The sequence below is a fragment of the Hesperophylax consimilis genome, chromosome 5 (genome assembly GCF_061612785.1).
Source record: "Hesperophylax consimilis isolate HC1 chromosome 5, BYU_Hcon_1.0, whole genome shotgun sequence".
Taxonomy (NCBI): Eukaryota; Metazoa; Arthropoda; class Insecta; order Trichoptera; family Limnephilidae; genus Hesperophylax; species Hesperophylax consimilis.
The window spans coordinates 23,749,105-23,769,356 of NC_142840.1; the positions used below are offsets into that span (position 1 = coordinate 23,749,105).

The 20,252-nt window shown below is 36.1% G+C and overlaps 1 protein-coding gene across 1 annotated transcript in view; it reads right to left on the bottom strand.

Moving 5' to 3' along the window:
* OtopLc (proton channel otopetrin-like c) overlaps window positions 1–20,252 on the bottom strand; it is a 249,455-nt gene that overhangs the window by 210,058 nt on the left and 19,145 nt on the right. The gene's annotated exons all lie outside the window — the stretch shown is intronic.

A 20,252-nucleotide genomic window follows, 5' to 3' on the forward strand; every position in this document is an offset into this window, starting at 1 on the left:
ATGAATTCATTCGCCCATCACTCCTGAACACATTGACGCCCAGATTCCTACCCACCCCTCATACTTGTTTGTCGAGGTATTGCTGGCTTGGTGCGACGGTTCGGGAGAGACTGATTTAGGGAGCTCCTTTGACCTCTCCAGTCGGACTCTCTCGACCCATCGCCTTACACCGCACTGGGAGTGATGAATTCATTCGCCCATCACTCCTGGACACATTGACGCCCAGAATCCTACCCACCCCTCATACTTGTTTGTCGAGGTATTGCTGGCTTGGTGGAACGGTTCGGGAGAGACTGATTTAGGGAGCTCCTTTGACCTCTCCAGTCGGACTCTCTCGACCCATCGCCTTACACCGCACTGGGAGGGATGAATTTATTCGCCCATCACTCCTGGACACATTGACGCCCAGATTCCTACCCACCCCTCATACTTGTTTGTCGAGGTATTGCTGGCTTGGTGCGACGGTTCGGGAGAGACTGATTGACCTCTCCAGTCGGACTCTCTTGACCCATCGCCTTACACCGCACTGGGAGGGATGAATTCATACGCCCATCACTCCTGGACACATTGACGCCCAGATTCCTACCCACCCCTCATACTTGTTTGTCGAGGTATTGCTGGCTTGGTGCGACGGTTCGGGAGAGACTGATTGACCTCTCCAGTCGGACTCTCTTGACCCATCGCCTTACACCGCACTGGGAGGGATGAATTCATACGCCCATCACTCCTGGACACATTGACGCCCAGATTCCTACCCACCCCTCATACTTGTTTCTCGAGGTATTGCTGGCTTGGTGCGACGGTTCGGGAGAGACTGATTGACCTCTCCAGTCGGACTCTCTAGACCCATCGCCTTACACCGCACTGAGAGTGATGAATTCATTCGCCCATCACTCCTGGACACATTGACGCCCAGATTCCTACCCACCCCTCATACCTTTTTCCTTCCCAAATCTTTCTCTCTTTCCTTTCCCTATAAAGACCCTCGACGCATCATCCCCAAAGATGACATGCTCTTAGGGATTTTTTTCCTCAGGGCCTCCTGTGTAGAGCTAATGTAAAAATAAATAAAAATAAAAAGGGCGGCAGGAATGAGAGAAAGGATCAATAACTCCACAAATGTCCTCGATAACGACACGAAATGAATCTCGTCAGAGGTTAGGTTCGAGTATCGAAGCAAATTGGAAAAACATATTAGCAGCAACAATCTTTAATCCGATGGATCAATAGCGACATAAAAGCGCGAAATCGATGATGTTTCCTTAGAAGAATATAATGACGCAAATATAAATGGTAGAAGAAGTCGGGGACGCCCGAGGAAGACGTGGAACGATCATGAGAATCAAATACTTGAGTTGGGCCATGTCCAGAGTCAGAATAACAAAAGGGTACTTACGAATAAGAATGAAAGCAAGGAGTATATGTCAACACCGAGTTGTTTGGCGGTCCATATTCTCTTCCTACCACTGCGGGGAAACGGCGTGATGGTTAGTTAGTTACTTGAAACATCTGACGATGGTTCTTTACAATAAATGAATGAAGCATTAACAGCTGTTATACAAACGTTTATTTCAAATGATTCGAGTTGATTGAATCATCTTGTTGAACGAGGGTTAATCTCTTTTCATTGCAAGGGTGAAAACCAGTACAAAATGCAGTTTTAAAACAATCTTTTATACCAAGTTACTGGGACCGGTCTAGGAGACTGTATTTAGTATGTTCTGGGTCTACCAGACAACTACTGGCAGCAGCGATAGTAGCCCGCCCTGCTCCGGGAAAACGTGACAAAAGATTCTACATTGGATTAGCTCATACAACGAGGCGAGCGTTTACATGATTTGTATGTATAAAGTTTCTGCATATTAAACGGGTTAAGGCCGGTTCCTTCCGATGATTAAATCACTTTTTCAACCGTGTTCAGTACAAAGGAAAGTTTTCAAATAGTTGCGAAATTAAAAGTTGTCCAATTCTTCTCAGTAAAATTATTATAGACAACAAAGAAATATAAGAAGTATAGGAAATCAAATACTTGGGCATTATAATAAACAATCGACTCAAATTTAACTCTAACAATACCCTAATATTTATATTTAAGCTAAAAAATAAATTGCTCCTGAAACACATGTTTAAGAATGTAAAATTTAATTTCGCAATACATGGTTACCCCACGAGAAACTGTGGAGATTTTAGACTTCCAAAAACAAATTTGTCGGGAACCCAAAATAATCTCTATTTTAAAGGATTTAAGATTTTTAATAAATTATCGACAGATGTTAAAGAAGCTAAAAGCCTTGCTACTTTTCGTGGGTTATGCCTAAATACTATAAAGAATAAGTTTTAAATGTATTGTAAAGTGTCCATAATGTAATAGAAATAAGTTGTTAAAAAGTTTATACTAGATATAAAAATGTAATTTTTTATTGTTTTACTAAATAAAAACATACAAAAAAATAATTCTTGGTTAAATTAAAAAATTTATTAAAATGTTGTGTTGGCAGAGAATTGCCATAATATTTTCCATTCTTGTCCTTCCTTATAATAAGATTTTGTTTACGATCCATTTCTTAATACAGAAAGTTACCCTAGTTATTTTGTATGCTTTCATTATTCCTATACGGTTCAAATATTATTAAAATGCATTCTCAAAATACACAACTGGCCACTCATAAAACTAACCTGTTTTTTCTTAAATTATTGTTTAAATTAATTTTTCGGGTTATTTTTCATTAAAAAAATCAACTCCCAAAGGAAATAACGTGTTTTCATAGCAATTTTTTTTAATCAGTTACAATGCTGCATGGTTTTTTAATGTATTATTTTTTTTTCAATGTTTATTAAAAAAAATAATGTTATATAATTTACAGAAGAAATAGTAATTGTTTCATCTAATTTTATACATAAGATGTACCACCATTATAAAGCTAGGCTAGTGTGTATGGGGGATGTGCCATTTAGTTCATTATTTTTTTATGAAAATGCCAAAGTATTCAGTTTATATTTTCAATGTGTTTTTTAACGTGAATTTTACAATCTTTGTTGTACCTTATATTTCGGATACTTTCTAGTAATGATAATAATATATTAACGGATTAATAATATAACGGATTTAATATTATAACGGATTTTTCTATGCCCGTGTCGCTGAAATAATTACTACTTTTCGAAAGAGACTTAGGATTAACGTAACCGCTATGCAGCAAAAAGAAGCAAAAAAACTTTCTAAGTGTAACTATGGCGTAACGCAATTTGCACGGATTTTTATATTTAAACTTTTAGGTCACGGCAAGTATTTTCAGGTCCCAACCTCATACACTTTTCCCGACAGCTTTGAAATATCCATTATTCAACTGTTCAAGGACAAGAGATGACGCCATATAATTATTGATTTTACTTGAATTAATTTATAATATAGGTGGAAGGTTGTAAGATAGATAGGCTGGATTTCATTGCGGTAAAGCGCCTATGAGTTGTTTTTCACAAAAACGACTTTATAAAAGTTATTTATTTATTAATTTTTGGGAAATCGACAGTTTACATTTAGTTCAGTTTGTAGATAAGTATTACGTAGCCAAAATAAAACCAATTGTGGATTTCCTCCTTGTGACTTTACCTCTACTGAGACAGCATAATAAGGAATAAGTAAATTTTTTTTTTTTTTAAAGAAAGACAAACATTACCGGGTTACGAATAACCTGAAAATATTTGAAAATCTCCTACTACCACCACAGAAAGCGGAAAATGTTGCTTGTGTTGTGATGGAGGACTTAGCCAGCCGAGGAATTGAACACACTACGCCTGAGTGGGACCCAAGCGCGATGTCAACTCGGCCACCGACCGGTCATATAAAACATAACCAAAATATCCGTATATAGTTAGAACAATACTAGTAGGTACTAGACGATAAAATGTACTGAATCGATTTCGACTCCATAAGTTGATTAATATCCATTTATTCCTGTATGGGAACGAATTTGTCCAATGACATTTCTTTCGCTGTTGAGGGGTCGTTGGTTGTGACCGCGCCCGATGCAAAGCGTTATAAAAAAGGAATTCAAGCTGATAATCGACCACAGCCAATTACCGCTAAATTCGTTTATACAGTCGTCTGCATTTGGAATGCTTTTCAACCACTTGGCGGCCATGTTGGAAATGGATGAAAAAATATCAAAATGGATGTTACAGTTCATTTGCAAAGTGGAATTCTGTATTTGAAGCAATTTACGTTAACACCGCGTGGGTCGAGTTCTTGACCACCAGATTGATGAAATATTCTATCATGTAAATTGGGCATAACAACCAGTGATGTAAAGATTTTTACTACCATGCTCTTCAGTAAACAAATAAGAAAATATCAGCTGGTGCTGAAAAGCGCAGATATAGAATTATGTATACCATGATATACTCTAGAAGCCGTTGGTAAGTGCAACGTTATTTCGTTTACAATTCGCATGCAATATACTAGTTAGTAACTACGACATTATGCATGAAGTAGCCGGTAGCCAGTCTGAATTCCCACAGTTCGAGTCCCAGATCGACAAACTGGCACTAACCAGAACCAAACTTCCTGCAATTCTATTTTAGGCGCCACTGAGTTTGCCGAACTTAATCTAACGCTTTTTATTAATCTTTAAATATAAATATTATATTTAATAAAAATTGATTATAAAGTCCGCTTTAGAAAAATATGCGAAAAGTAGGTTTGATTTACCATGCCCTCTTTTGCCTCTAACCATCTCGGACTCAGTTATTGCTTCTTGTATAGCTGCCATAGAGGCATTTTCATAACGTTTGTACCAACGCATATTTTTTTAATACGTTTTTGTGTGTGCCGAAAATAGTATGTGAAAGTCCTTAAAAACAACCCATTTTATGAGATAATACATTCCTTCGACCGTTTCATTCTTGACAGTTGATCTGCAAAACTCAATCGAATCTATAGCGTCAATATTAGCAAACGAGGTCTCCCGACACTGAGCCGACCTCCACCTTGCTCTGCCTGCAGCAGGGAGAGTAACGAGTAGCCGTGACAATCGGCTTCCGGCTCCAGCGAGCATCCTCCGCGTGATGTATGGCTGACAGCTCTGCTCTCCCACACAGTAGATGTCACGGCTGCAGCCACGATCGACTAAACACGCTACATACTAGGTACACTACGGTGAGTATTATCATTGCGCACTGTTGATCCGCAGAGAATATACATCACTAGTAACTGCCTGTTTTTATGATTCCCCACAAGAGTCCCATTGCCAGGAGTCAGAAGTGTCAGAACCTACACATCCAATAGGGAACAGGAAGATGTTGTCGGTAAAAATACACTGGAATTGGGTTTAAAGTGATGGTTGAAGAGTATCTGACAATTAAGAATAGTAATCTTTTTAATAAACAGAGCCAAACTTTGCAAAATTTTAATTTCGAAATATTTTATTCTAATAAATTATAAAAAAGCTTGCAACAAAGCGGAAAGCAGTGATTTATAAATGTATAGATTGTTCTACAATGATCTTGATATAAAAAAACGACTGTAAAACGAAAAAAGTTTACTGGAATACGAGTAGATATCACCAGAACAATGAAAAGGTGAAAGAAAAAAATGTTACCGGAGAGTGAAAAATGTACATCACTCTAGAGGAAGGAGTATCTACATTAGTGCAGGCGGGTCGGGACCAAAGACAAACGATTGGGAGGTGTTTGGATTCGTATTTCAGACACCGATGGATTAACGTAAATCGTTTCTATAAAAAAAGTTGGACGAAAGTATTTAACGGAAAGGTAAGATATTGCTTCAGACCGGGCAGACTAAAGACTGTTAAGACAAATGCATAGAATTCAATCACTCCGCGACGAATGACAAAATACTTCTATACAAATTATGGAAAAAAGGATATTTTTTAACACACAGTATTATAATGCGTACGAAAATAGTTCTGCCTAATTCTGGTGATTGATTCTAATATGAGTGCCAAAGTTTTGATACAGTTAATAAAATCTGGGGCCATAACACTTGTTTATTCCATTTCACGCAATTCCCTTACAATAGCAGATCAATTTCTCGATCTTATAATAAATACACTGCAGAATTGTTTTGTTTTAACAAATGACAATAAGGCATAGTGGATACATGGAAATGCATGCAAAAACTAAAATATCTATAATAACACAACAAACAACTGTGAGACGTTTCAATATTATATTTGATCACAATACATTCCGACACTACGATTGAGTACGAATTGTTTTCTTCCCACTGTAATAAATTGGCAGTTATACAATTGCCATTCTATTGGACAAGAGCGCTTTCAGGTATGATTGGTGCATTCATTCGGTTTCATTATGGAGCTGCAATTATGGTGGCAGTTGCCAACTACAACAAGCAACTCGTTCATTTGAATAATATCCAAAACGTGATACTTTCAATAACAAGGGGGGAGCAAATCATTCAACAACAAACATGCCTAACTTCATAACACAACGAACTAATGATGCAAGGAAACCTCTGCATCAGCTTCCGCAAGAGCGGAAGTTCTGTATACTTTTCAGCGCTGTACAAATATGATTTCCTATGCTCTATCTAATTGTGTTATTTACAAGCAGATATAGAAAAGATACTTACTTACCTGGCAGGTTACTTCTGATAAATACAATTTTATTAAGATGTAGATTAAGATTGAGCTCAGTGATTTAAGCTTAGAGCTTGAGCTTTATGCTTTGGGCTTTAAGCTTTAAGGTTTGAGCTTTAAGCTTTGAGCTTAAAGCTTTGAGCTTTGAGATTGAGCTCTTTGATTTAAGCTTAGAGCTTGAGCTTTAAGCTTTGGGCTTGAAGCTTTAAGCTTTGAGATTTAAGCTTTGAGCTTTAAGCATTGAGCAAGTTTTGAACTTAAAACTTTGAGATTGAGCTCTGTGCTTTAAGTTTTGAGCTTTAAGCTTTGAGTTTTATGCTTTGAGCTTTAAGCTTTGAGTTTAGAGCTTTAAGCTCAAAGTATAAAACTCAAAGCTTAAAGCTCAAAACTTAAAGCAGGGCTTTAAGCTGTGAGATTTAAGCTTTGAGCTTTAAGCTTTGTTGTCTGGGCACATATTAAAATGAAAACTTTTTAACAGGTAGCTTGGATCGTCGGTCCGTACGGTGAGCATATGGTGACCGAGCAAGAAGTGACTCAACGGAAATACGCTCAGTATTGTCCACTACACTTAGGTGGTTCAAAAATATAATTTACCAACCAGGTACATTATACTTCAAAATACGAATAATGGATTACTTATCAATAAATATTGAAGTATACTAGTTTTAATTAGGAAAAAAGTCATGGTTAATTATTTTCATAACAAATATTATGAATATTCTAAGATACAAGCGAAGATCTCAGTTATTTATTTTTAAATCGCAAAAAACGTAAAAGCAGCTCTGCTACACCAACTACTGACTTTCAATTTCTGTAAATTATTAATTCTAATAAATTGTCTATTTTTTCACAGCGTCTTGTGAGATGTTTAATAGCTTTAAAATACGCAGATATCCATGAAATAGATGCAATTTGAGTGATTTGTGGACTGTCGTGCCGTGTCAATTTGAATCTCCGTTAGACGTTTCGGATCCCATTACAGGCCTCAGTGTCTATCATCAGAGCTAATGCACGTTCAATGATAAATACGGCGCCGACAGCGCAGGCAGGAGAAGGAGATCCCAGAAGACGTGACGTGAGAACCAAGATGATAGACAGCCGGGAACAGGAACCGGGACAGGGGGCCGACTGAGACTAGTCACGCAACATCCGAGCAGGTGGGATAACCCTAGATGTATTTAGTTATTATATATTCGTTTATTAAATAATATGCACAAAACTATATTTTTACAGAAAGCATAACAACTTTTTTTGAATAAACATTAATTCTTCAGACTTTCAAGCATCTGTCTATGTCTAATGCGGCAGTCAAATTCTATTTACATTTTTGATTTCATAAAATATGTATATTTTTACTAAAAACAATTTGATCATTTGAGTATTCTGGCATCCGATTTTTCATAAATCTCTAAATATTATAAAATAAAGTCGCTATCCGCGTCTGTCTATTTGTGCGCTTATTTCTTCTAAACTAATCAACTGATTTTGATAGGATTTTCTCTATCATTTAGAGAATTTCTTCCGGAAGGTTTATATATGAAAAAAGTAGAAAAAAGTCGATGTTTTGTAATCAAGTCGTAAAAAAATATATTTTCGGACGCTTACATTGCTAACGCTGGCTAAACCGTATGAGAAACCTCAAAATAATGTACTGTTGAATTGTATATCTTTAAAAGTCCTAAAGAAAGTCCGTGATGATATATGTCTATCTCGGCGAAACTTAATGCTAAATCACTATTTTGATTAATCTTTATAACGAATTGGTGTACATTATGAATACCAAAACATGTGCTTTAGATAAATTGAAGGTTTTCCTATCGTTTCGCTCGAGTAGAATACAAATAAAAAAATAAATTATCCAATAAAAAAATAAATGTAAGCTACTAAAAAAAAACAGTATTATAGCTAAGATTATCTGTGTCAGTTTCGCTTGATTAACTTTTTGGCTTTCTTATAAAATTATTTACAAAATAAATAAAAACCAGTTTTGTGCTTGAAAACGGACTAGACTCCGTTTGTCAAGCGATTTTAATGCCTATTACCTACAATATAAGGTATACCAAGAATATAAATATTTTTGGCTTGTAGCTTCCTCTTAAGGATAACCCCAAGCAACGCCGGGTACGCGACAGCAAGTTTATGTATAAAAATGAACACATTATAAAGTAGTCTCCTTTTTTATTGGAATCGACTTTAGCTCTTCTCACATTTGATCAATTTTTACATGTTTGCCTTTCCTTAGTACACATTTCATATTTCTGTTTTGAATAATATCTAGTTTGTTCAAATTTTCTCTTTGGCCAAATATAAAATCTAGGAGCAGTAATCCAAATGTAGAGCAACTATAGTCTTAAAAATGAAGTATGTAGTGTTTCAATTTTGTTTATTTCTTAGTCTTCTAAGATTTTTTTGCTATATCTTCTGGAGGACATTTTCAAAATTTGCTTGAAAGTTAGTTTTGAATCCAATATTACATCTAGGTTTTAATAATAATTTTATAAACGAATAAAATACCATGCCATTAAAACACACCGCTTGGTTGGTAAGATTAAGCAAGCAGTTTCATCACAACCAGTCTAGGTGAGTAATATATCTATTGTCTATATTGTTGTATGTACAAAATCCACATCAGGGTTGCCAATTCGTGGAGGATTCCCGAATTGCGGGGATTCCCGAATTTGAAGACTTTCAAGAATTGGGTTTGTTGCGGGGAGAACCTTTTTGTGGGAAAATGCGGGGATTCTGGGCATTTATAGATTATCCAACCATATTAAAAAAATTACAATAATTTTGAAAACGCACTATATATTTTGTTTTAGTTCAAAGCAAATTTACCAAACGAAAGAGTGAATCCGAAAATGATTAAATAATAAAATAAAATTGCAAATTTTAAAAAAAAAGTTACATTTTGGTAGTAAATGAACTAGTGGGGAATTTGAAAATATATTCATCTCTTGTGGGTAGTTTAGAACATACGCATTGGCAACTCTGGTATACATTTACATATGAAAATATTTAAATGCAGGTTTTTTGGTAAATTACATTGGTAAATTGTTTATCAGGTGCGGTAATGGATTCCTTTTTGTGTTTTGATTCAATACGATAAAATTAGTGACGAGATGCTGACATTTTACCTAGTGTTCTTTGATGTTAAAAGCGGGTAATTTTGAGAAAAACAAACGTCTCGACTCCCGTACAAAATACAGCGTAGGTTCAAAAAAAAGTAAACTTTTTGAGACTAGTGATGTCACTTTTCATATCCATGGATTTGATGCGATTTAGGGAATAAAAATATACTGGAATTACTTATTACCACGCCGACATTGTTTACTTTTCAGTAAAAATTTTGTAATTAAAATTTTTGAAATCGATCCGAGACCTTAGTTATGTAAGGGAACCTCCAATTTTGATAGGCAAACGAAGCCTTAACTATGCGTTTATTAAAATATTGATTAAATGACTAAGAATTGAATCCTCCGGTGAATTCAGCATATCTATAATAAATTTGGGTATTTCTGAACATCGCTTGTATTTGCGAATAATAATCAAACAGCAGCCTTGTAAGTTTTGGTGAAGTTCTCAAACAAGTTTGGTTCTCCAGTTCACCGCTGCAGAAGTAGCAGAGATTTTCTGCCTGAACAAGGGATGGGGAGAAAATTGTGTGAGCGTAGAATGTTTGAGGGCTTTTCAACCTTTTCAAAATACACATATTCGTTCTTATCAAGGGATTTATCGCAAATACAAATACAAATTTATCGCAAATTATACTTATCTCCATACTCGAAAATGAAGTTTACAGGTAAGTAAATAAGTGCGATAACATTTTAAATAATGTTCCTAATATAAAACATGGTGATAACGATACGAAGGAGCACTCCTGTCGCGGTGCGACCGATACACCAGGCAGCACTGATTTGTTAGGACTTGGAACACGTGCTCTGAAGAGTAGAGGGATGTTGGAGTTCAATCAACTGGAATACATGGCAACCTAAGATGCCTATATCGGAATTTGACTAACTTTGTAAATCAGCACGCTGTAAATCGCTTTTATCTTCCGCAAAAATTACAAGCAATAAGCCGCCTACTGTGACGACACCAAAAGTCTTGATAGAAAATTAATTTAATGTATCTTCAGAATATAATAGTATGGTAATAAGTTTAATGTTAGTAATCCAATGTTTTAAAATCATCACCAAAAGGTCGAGGATTTAACCATGAGCAACTCGAGGAGATAAATATAATGTTATATTTAATCGTCGTTAAGCTATAAATAATACGCGTACACATTCAAGCTATTATTTCGGCCTATAATAATGGTTTATTTTCACGAACAGCAAATATGATAAATATTTTTTTCATTTGGTCACATAACATTTGTAGAAGATCACAAGAAATTTACAAAATTTTTATTTTTTCGTCTGCGGATTGACCCCTGACTATATACTCGTATATCTATGTATTTATGTCTTGGGTTTGAACAATTACCACTCCTTAGAGACACACGTAGATGTATTGCTCTGATTAAATATTTGTTTATCTTTTACTAAACAGAAACATATATAACAATAAGATTTTGACTCAAATAAATTTCTTGTACCCGAGTTTCACTCTTGAGGACGTCACCCCTAACGTACTGTTACTGTAGAGCCATCCACACCATTTTGTTCATGAAATCACCTGTGGGGAGAGCCACGTACTTCCTAAATTAAGTTGATCAAAAGATCGATATATCTTTCATGTGCCATAAAATATTCGTAAGGTTTTTGGCTCTGCAAATACATGTTTTAATCGGTACAATTACAACGACCCCGTATCTGCAATGTCATAAAAAATGTACATATTGTATTGAATAAATAAATTACTTCAGAAGATATTGGCCTTCCAGGAGTAGCAAGCCGTATATTCATCAATGATCATCTCACGCCTTCTAACAAGTTACATATGAAGAGAGCCAGGGAACTTAAAACTGAAAAAACTTATAAATACCTGTGGACAAAAAACTGTTATTTACAGATTTACAGGTCAACAAAATAGCATGACTCCTTCAAATACTCCAATGATTTCACTTACACTATTTAATCATAATCTTTTTTCTTTTCGCATTTAGTATTTTTAAGTAGCATACACAATTTAAGACTATTATTTGATCCTATAACTTCAAGTAAGCAAATTACTTTTAATCAAGTTATAGCATATCATACATCTGCTAAGAGGTTAAATTTACATCGCACACTTTTTGTCTACATAAATCGAAATCGCATTACTAATTTACTATACCATTATTTTAATTATTATTATGAAAATGGAATTTTCGTGATATCTTATATATGTTTTACAATATGACTTCTTTAAGGCGATGCACTACGTCGTGTAATATTTTAAATTGAGCCGCTATCAATAACAACCCTTACGTAGATGGCGATAAGGTTTAAATTCCCGCTTAACACCATCCGCCTGTTTTGATTTATGCAAGAAAAAATCATGGCCAAAAAGTTCCTTTTATTTTATTTTGTGGATGTTCAGGCATAAATATTTAATTTTTTTCGATCATTTTATCAATAACTTAATTTGCCACATTTTACAATAAAATCATAACTGAAAATGGGTTCGTAAGTAGGAGATTTTGAACTTTAAAGCAGTTTTCATAGGCCTTTACATTATGTTTTTCTGGGCTTATAAAACGATTTATCTAAAAAATACTCGATTGTTTCAAAGGCCAAGATGTATTCTACTCGCAGTATTTAATTAAAGCATCTGAAACATTTTTAGGCGACCAAATTTTCAAACCAAAAACACATGATTTTGCATTACTACGTATGGCATCGCCTTAAGATATTTTCCACTGTACCCTTAAAACGTTTAAAAACAAATTAACCTTACAATGTACCTTAATCACAACGATTATTTTTTATTATGTATTTTTTTCCTTTCATTCATTTTTTGCAAATGTCTTTAAATATCTACATTCTTCCTTACCTGTAACCATAAAAATGATTGTAAATGGAACATAACAGGTTTATCTTATATTTAACTTAAATGTAAAATTAATTCATATGTACAACTGTATGTTTCATAAATAAAATAAATTATAAAATTGTCTCTAAGAATTTTGGTTCTCGAATCATAAAAATCACGGCACGCCGCTGTCACATGAATGTTTCGTAGTGCTCACACAAAGGAATTAATTATAATGCACTGTTTATATTATAAATTGAAAGACTCTAACCGCCCAGATTTCCTTAACTTTGTTATATTATTTTTTAAGTACAGATTCTTACAGCGCACAAGCTATAGATAATATTATTTTTCTTGGCGTTGTAAAACCGTGTTCCCCGCACGGGAAACTTATAAATTGATCTAAAGATTTACTTAAGCCAAGGGTTGACAAGCTCTGCAACCTCGCGGGCGTGGGGAGGCACATCTTTCACAAAGCGTTCCTCCTGAAAACTATGTTTCAGCGCCGCTCGTAAATTTGCGGGACTATCTACTTATAGTTTGTGAAACACCCAACTTGCGAAAGTGTTTAGGTGAAATATGCAGTTCGTTAGCTGAGCGCCGAAGAAACACGAAATTGAATTGTTTACGGGCCTAAGTTTCGAGTTTGCGCAACACAATTGAAATTAATAACATGCTAGGAATACTATTATATTAATTATGGTATTGTTGCATAATAATACTTACAAAAATCAGATTTATCAGCTTTTCAGTTAAAACTTCGATTTACAAAGTTACATATCGGTGATTCATTTTTTTAGAGTGAACTATTTATCGTTATTTAAGAACTTATCTACACAGAGGTACAAAGCAGATTAACCTAAGACAGTATTTGAAGAACTTAGAGAATGAAATATATAAATAACTTAGGATTGATTGGTCTTACAGTGTTCAGAAAACAAATCTGTTTACTGTCCAGCCTTTTACTAAATAACTTGATAAGATGGTTAGCCAACTAACAGCCACGACATTTCTGCGCAGGGGTAGACATACACATTCTTCTGTTATTTCAAGTCTTTCTATGACCTGATTTGACTCACTTGATGGAGTCATGTCTTCCTGAAACGTCCCGGACTACTGCCTCCACCAACTTGCGGACTAAAAATGTATTATCGTTTACAATTCAAATGATTTTTCAAAAACAATGTTTTACTGAATTGAACTGACTCAACGTTATCAAAATTCAACACATGAAGAGTTAATGTATCGACTGTTCGTTAAACTATTTACGATTTCTTGCTACCTAGATGTTTCGTAGATCGGTGAATTAAACAATAATATTATTATTTTGATGGTATCCGGGAAGGTTCGTACTTATGCAAACAATTTGTTTAAAATGTATATTCTTGGAAAGCTGCCAAATGTACACCATAATATTTACATTTGGCGAGCAGACAAATCAAATAAGGTTTTTATTATACACACTTCGATGGATTTATAAATAAAACATAAATTCAAAAAAGTATTCTATTTTGGCAAGATTGTATTTGAGTGTGACAGCTGTTTGGGCGTTAAAAGATACAAATATTTTTGCATAGCGAATCAAAACAGTAGCAAACATTTGCATAATTTGTGAAATTCTTCATTTCAGGGATCATTTATTTTCTCATAAAATAAACACTACTATCTTTTCACATGCTAAGTAAAATGTGTTACTTATTTCTCTTTTTTTCCATAAATTATTGTTACTCTAGCAATTTTGCAGATCGGCACTGTGGTTTAGTGAAAAGATCTTCAAATAAGATTTGAACAAAACATTGTCACATCTCAAAAATCAAGTACGCTGAAAAAAAAATCTTTTTACCCCCGTTGGACGTAACGAATGAATCTTGTTTGACAAATTATTATAAGCAATAATTAGTCGCTTGAAATATCCATACAAATTGAAAATATCTCCCGAGTAAAAATAAATGCCGCCGACGGAAATTTAACCCGCGCCTTCTGATGTCCGATCAGGTGCTGTGAGACCACTGAGCTACGTCGGCTTATTTACAACAGGCCAAATAATTCAATATGTACTAGTACTTCAATCAACGATTACTGCTTATTATATTTTTTCACCTATAAACAACCAACTTTATTTTGTAGGAAAGGCTTTGTTAGTGCTAAATTTCCTACTAGATGGCGTCGAGACATATTATATCTACATTTGTTGGTGAAATATTTTGACTTGTCAAATATTATTTTAATGATAAACTAATGTTTATAAGAAAAGGTTTTTTATGCATAGCACAAAGGATAGCAACATATGCATTAGTACATTCCCATAGGTTTTCCCATTTTTTTTGCACTGATGAAATACAGCGATAGAGAATATTCCACAAACGCAAGTAGCCAAGTGCGTTCGTTTCTAATATCACAGTATTCTTGTTGAATATTTCTCTTTCAAGTTTGCATCCAAAAAAGAATGTAATTTTAGAGTGCTCATTTTAGTAAAAAGTGTGTGTATTACATCCAGAGTCAAAAAGGGCCAGAAAATTTTGGAAGAATTTCTTGCAGGTTACCGACTATGTGTCGGACAGATGTTGTGACTGTAATACAGGTTGTACCATTGTGTTCACACAACCCTTGGTTACACCTTGTGTTCACACAAAAGTAGTTGTCACATCTGGCCGAAGAAACAAACGGATAGTGGTACTGGGCAACTTAATGCAGTATAATTTTCCGAACACCAAAAGGTATATAAAAATTATGTATGGCCTGTAAATATGTAGGCGAATGGCATGTAGTAGTCTATGCATTTGAATTTTGGATACGGGATCGATCCTAGGAAAAATAATTGCATGGTTTTTACGGTTCCACGATAACTCAACATAGTGACAATTCAACACACCTTTAAAAATTGATAGTCATTAGAAACGATGAAAAAAAAAACCTAACCTAACCTAACCTATTTAACACAGTTAATAAAGTTTTTATTTTTCGGAATAACTTTATGGAGTAAAACCTCAAATTGTAATATTTAATTATTGAAGATAATATTAGCGATTCCTAAACGAAAATCTGAAACAGAAAAATCAGAAAAGGATACGGTCACATCTAGGACTCGAACCCAGGACCCTTGTGTCCCGGAAAGACAAGGGTCCTGGGTTCGAGTCCTAGATGTGACCGTATCCTTTTCTGTTTTTCTGTTTTAGATTTTCGTTTAGAAATCGCTAATATTGTCTTCAATAATTAAATAAAGTTTTTGTTTCATCACTTTCCATGACTTTATATAACTTTTTAAGGATGTGATGAATTATCATTGTGATGATTTATCCGGTCACCGGTTTTTACAGTAATTAATAATATATAATAATAGCGTTTGGTTTATTTGTATAGCGCCGTTTTCGCGAGAAAATCACCACAAGGGCGCTGTGGGCCACCGGCCAGGTCTCGTGATGAATTAGTATGGTAGACTGCAAAACTATCAAGCCTGTTATAGACCACGCTATATTTTCTTGGCTTCGTCTATTTCAGCATTTTGCTCGCCATTCATCTCCATTGGTAGTTTATTAGACATTATAATTCTAAAAAGACAATTAAAAAAAAATTCTGTAAAAAGATTATACAATATGTATGTACTTACATCTTCGCTTGTCGCTTGAATATTTCACGTAAAGAATTCTAATTTTTAAAATGACACTTAAATTCAAAGAAAATTTGCCTCCGTGGCTTATTCTAAAGGGTTTTCCAATAAGAGGTGTTATTTTGAATAGCCCGCTATTTCGGTAGATGTTACTTTTGAAGCTGTTTTTTTTGACATTTGACAAGTAGAAACTACGCTATTAATAAAAATGATCTTGAATGTGCTAAAAAATCTTTGCTAATTGGGTCTTTGAAATGCGTGAAAATGATCCGGAATTCCATCGAAAAATCATCTTGAGGGATGAGGCCCATTTCCACCTCGGTGGCTTCGTCAACAAGCAAAATTGTCGCATCTGGGGCTCGGAAAACCTTGAGTTATTGTTGAAAAGCATCTCTATCCTCAACTTGTGACTGTTTGGTGCGGTTTATGGTCCGGCGGAGTCATTGGACCTTACTTTTTTGAAAATGAGGCTGGAGCAACAGTTACAGTGAATGGATTGCGCTATCGAGAGATGATTAATGATTTTTTGTGGCCGGAATTGGATGGTATTGATCTTTTAACAAGACGGCGCTACGTGCCACACAAGCAACGAATCCATTGATTTTTTACGATTGAATATCAAAATAACACCTCTTATTGGAAAACCCTGTATTAATTCACAAATAATGTATTTTTACGGCACATTTCAGAGTGGAAGATACTCTCAGTATCGCATTGATGGAAGACGACCATATCTGAATAGCCAGGTACTTTCCAGCCTTCCCCATCCCCATCTCCCCCCCCCCCCCTCTCCCCATTACCTTCAGCCTCACAACATACCCCAATTATTCAAGAGCTTATAGACAGACACATAATTAAAACTAGTATTTTTGATGATGATGATCAATGATCATTTAGAGAATACATATTTAGATTTTTTATCAGAATTAAGGTATTCGGGAAAATGGCTCTGTGTATGGACTCATTGGTCGACGATTAAACCCGATAAAAACATAAATTTATTCATGAATCCTGGGCACGTCTAACACTGAAGAGAGGAAAAAACAGGAGTTGAATGAAGCTAAATTCTAAAATAAGACTTTTCTATCACACAAAATATTATGAGTAATGTGATTCAAATTATCATTCTACCTTAGCTTTTCGACAATGAAAGTTGAAAACACCGTTCGAATAGAAATGGTTTATTCATTCAACGACAAGCAGATTTGAAGGATGTGACAAGGACAGTATGATATCCATCACTACGGTCTGGCGATATAAATCAAAGTGATTTATGGTTTTCACTCCTTCATTCCTCAACTCAGAACGCTGGTTGAATATTTTTAGTTATTGTTTTGGGAATGAATCACTTTTGATGATGTTATGTATTCGAGCGCGGATGGAAACTATCATTGTTATGATTTTACGGTCATTTTACGTACATGGCACGTATAATATAAATAGTAAGATAGAATACCACTTACAACAGAAGTACAAGCAGCAAACTGAACAAATAACATTCCTTTGAGTAATAATAATAACTCTTCTTATTGCTTTTAATTTCCCATTGCGAACATAATATTAAAAATAGCTGGCTGTTTTTCATTGGCAACAGTATCTAGACTGTATCACTATTATACACATCATTCTATCTAATAGTGGTTCGAATTTTTAAAAAATTGCATTAATTTTATATGATTTCACCCACTTAACCTGGGGAGACCGGATAATGATTGAAATGGCAAAATAATTTGATAACGTACAAAATACGAAAATAAGAATAGTTCTTGATCGCAGCACTAATTAACCCTAGATAACTAATCGCTAGTCGAGGCGACGACGCGCTACTCGGCGAAATTCGAAATCACCTACTTCCCCCCGCTCCCCGACCTTGACTCTTTCATTACCTTCCTAATTTGAGTAAACAGTGCAACACGTGACGCGATTGCGGCCACACGCATACTAGGATGTGCCCTATGACCATCTCGTCATCCGCTAGACTAAAGTTAAGTTATAACAACAATTTTTATTTTTAAGGCACGTACATTCATATATTCTTATATTTATTGTTAATGTTAGCGAATCTTCTACAATAGAATATCCAGTTCCATCAACGTCAAACGTGCGTAAAATTTGCTACCTGTGTCCATTCAAGGCCCGGAGGATGACCAAACACCGTTGCACCAGATGTAGAGGGGCTATTTGTGGTCCACATAATGTTGACAAGTGTGGTCACTGTGTAGACTGATATTTTGATATTAATTTGTACTTAATTTGTTCATTATACACCTTACTTTTGTGCAATGTAACAAGTTCCTATTTTAATTAAATATTTTTGATTTATTTCTAGTGTTTTATTGCGTAGTCCAGTCGACGAAAGTGTAGTTACAATGAAACAATGAAAACAGTTTAGTTATCTAGGGTTAAAGAGGCGATAATTGCAAGGTTACCCACGGTGATTGATGATATAACTTAGGGGTAAGTAGAATAGTTAATAGGTACTACGTATCGAGGGCTTTAAGTCAAACAACGTTATCTTTTTTTTTTTTTTTTTTTATGTGACACCTCACAAGAGTGTCCCTGCCTGTGCAGTGCACAGACAGGGGAAATATGTCACCACCCGGTTGGGCGGCGTTGTGAGGCGGAGTAAGGTAGGGGCTGTAGGAAGGGATTTGTTAATGCGGGCCTTGAAGAGGCTCGGATTATAGGAGGGAGGAAAAACAGATGCCGGTAGCTCGTTCCACATACGAGCCGACTTACACAAAAACGAGTCGTAAAAACGGCCCGTTCTCATGAAGCCAACGTCAACCGTGAACGGGTGTTCAGTTCGTGTCCGTCGAGTTTCGCGCACGTGCACCGGTGCATCAGGAATCAATGCTGCTAGCTCCTTGGAGCAGGCTCCATTGAAATACCTGTAGAACAGACACAGCATGCCTACATTGCGTCTATGCATCAGAGAAGGCAATCGGTCTGTTAACAACGGATTGTCAATCAGACGGATCGCTCTCCTTTGCACAGACTCAAGCAGGTTTATCAAGTATTTTGGGGCACCAGCCCAAAGGTGGCTCCCAAATTCAATAGTTGGGCGGACTTGAGACTTGTACAGGGTCAGCAGCTGGTCACTGTTGAAGAATCTCCTAGCCCTGTACAAGACGCCCAACTTTTTGGAGGCCTGATTTACTCGGGCTTCTATGGATCCCCGATACTTGAGCTGGTCTGATATAGTAACTCCAAGCATTTCAATGGAGTCTTTATTGGGGAGAGTGCTCCCATCAAATTGCACCAGACAGTCATTGATCTCCCTCTTTGCCGAAATCAGACACGCTTGGGTTTTTGAGACGTTGAAACTGACCAAGTTGGCCTTACCCCAGGCACGAACCATCTCTAGGTGGTGGTCAATTTTTCGCTTCAAAACTTCCCGAGCTGTTCGAACATCATAGGTGGAAGGGGGCCTGTCAAAAAGATAACCCTCGTGAACGGTGCTGTCATCAGCGTAGCAGTGAATTGGTGCACATTCAACGAGATCGTTGATGTGCAATAAAAACAGCGTCGGAGACAGCACAGATCCTTGTGGCACCCCCGCATTGATTTGGTGCGGTGAGGAAGAAGAGCCGTCAACCACGGTTTGAATTGTTCTTCCCCTCAGAAAGTCCGCAATCCAACTATGCAGGGTTGGGTGGATCCCATACGATGGTAATTTCCCGATAAGCGCCCGGTGCCAGACTCTGTCAAAGGCTTTGGAGATATCCAACCCAACGGTTTGGGTTTCACCAAAACGTTCCATGTACCGCCCCCAAATATGCGTTACATATCCGAGTAGATCGCCACACGATCGGTTTTGACGAAATCCATATTGTCGATCGCTTAGGATATTGTTATTCTCGAGATATGTGAGCAATTTGTTGTTAACCACCCTTTCTAATACCTTCGAGAGTATGGAAGTGATGGCTATGGGGCGGTAGTTAGAAGGGTCGGAACGGTCCCCCTTTTTTGGGATTGGGTGGACGATTGCCTTTTTCCAAAGATCTGGCACCTTTCCACCTTTGAGAGAGAGCCTAAATAATTTCGCGAGCACTGGAGTCATTTCTGCAGAA